The sequence below is a fragment of the Zerene cesonia genome, chromosome 20, assembly GCF_012273895.1.
Source record: "Zerene cesonia ecotype Mississippi chromosome 20, Zerene_cesonia_1.1, whole genome shotgun sequence".
Lineage (NCBI taxonomy): Eukaryota > Metazoa > Arthropoda > Insecta > Lepidoptera > Pieridae > Zerene > Zerene cesonia.
The window spans coordinates 4,853,398-4,855,261 of NC_052121.1; positions in this window are offsets into that span (position 1 = coordinate 4,853,398).

Sequence of the window (1,864 nt, forward strand, 5' to 3'; positions counted from 1 at the left end):
GAAATTGAATTACTTAAATAACTCACAGAAAATTGGATATTTTCCCTTTGAAGTGAAACTACAAAACAGGCGGTTCGATAATATTCAATGACCGTAGGTACAAGGGAAGCACGTAAAATTTTGAGGAAATATTCAAGTTATTTCGAATTTATTATTAGGCAAAAAGAAGGTCGGTATACGTGAGAAAGTACATAATAAAAGAAATAACAGATTTTCAAATGTTGTATTTCTATCCTGCTCTTTGCTGCATGCTATATTCCATATCATTATTAGCAAAAAACATCATTCACACTGTGTTGTACCATTTACCACTTATACCTAAGACATCTGAGCCTAGTGCCTATACAGTATATAGAAGCCTAACAGATGATCCGATCAAGGCTGCCCAAGATTCGTACGTGACAATGTAGACGAGGAACGCCTCCACAAAACGATCTCTTCCTGTGAACTGAGATGAACGACTTCCTGAACATTGTCCCCGTACAATCCTTATGTCATCATGCTTCGCCATTCATTCATTTTAGCGTGAATAGAATACAAAAACGCCTCGGTGAAATGATGATTCGACGGATACATATATCTTTCTTCCTTTAGTAACTCCTGACACACGTTTATAAAGTTGTTAATTGTTTGAAATTGTTGCTCGCTTACATTTTTAAGTCGAATTCAAGAGAAATTTTCATATAGACTTAAAAAACTGCAATTTCTATATTTTATTGCTATCTATTTTTGGTACTATATTATAGTATTGATTAATTATTGGATAACGTGTGAAGACTGGGTAAATTATTCGTTGCTACAGAATCTATATTGTATGTACATGATACTATATGATTGTTACATACGACTTCCCAGTTTCGTGACTAAATGAGACTGGCGCAGATTTTCGGAAAGCTATTTGGGTTATGTATATTTATTTTGGTTAACATTTGCAATTTCCCTTATCATTTAGTAAACACATATGTATTAATAAAATTACGATGTTATTTAGCGATAAGAAACTACGATTTAATTAAAGAAAGACTTCATGATCATAATATGCCACATTTAATATTTGAAACGCGAGGTTATCAATGTTTTATCAGTTCATAAACATTGTTGGAGGAAGTCCATTTCATTGATGGCAATGAAAACTCTGTAATAGACTCTTACGCTCCCGTGCTTATCTCGTAGTCTGAATAACGCTTTGAGTTTTCCGAGCAATAATAACTTTTCTACCCTAGCTGTTGACTTGAATAGTTTCAATGACATGGCTTTATAATTCTGTATAACACGTGTATTGCATATGTATTGCGTATGTCATTTTACAATCTACAGACGTACCTCCTTCCCCAGGAATATGGGTGATCTTTTTTGTAGAAAAATATATGAACATAATATGTACTCATAAATTTAACTTTTCAACTTTCAAGTGCCTAAATAATATTCAGGAAATTGCCACACCTGTCTATAGGTGAATTAATTATATTGAAAGATGAATTTAGCGATGTGACAATCACGCATCTTCTTATGGAGTAAAGACACGTAGCCACTATCCCTCACCTTCATAGGTGGTCTATTACAGTTGAATTCACATTCAGTTGTGACAATTATACTGACAATAAATAAAGTCTGCTATATTAGCTGTGGCAAATATGTAATTTTGTGCAATACAAGACGGGATTATATCATTGACAACACATAATCCATCCCAGTATATAGGTTTTGTGTTATGTGTTTTAGTACATGAAACAATCTTTGCAGTATATGTGTTCTGAATAAAATAGAAGTGATTGATACATGTGAACATAGCATTAGTTACTTATTAGTTTATTTACACATTATTTAATTTTATATCCCATCTCACAAGCGAGCACAAAACCTT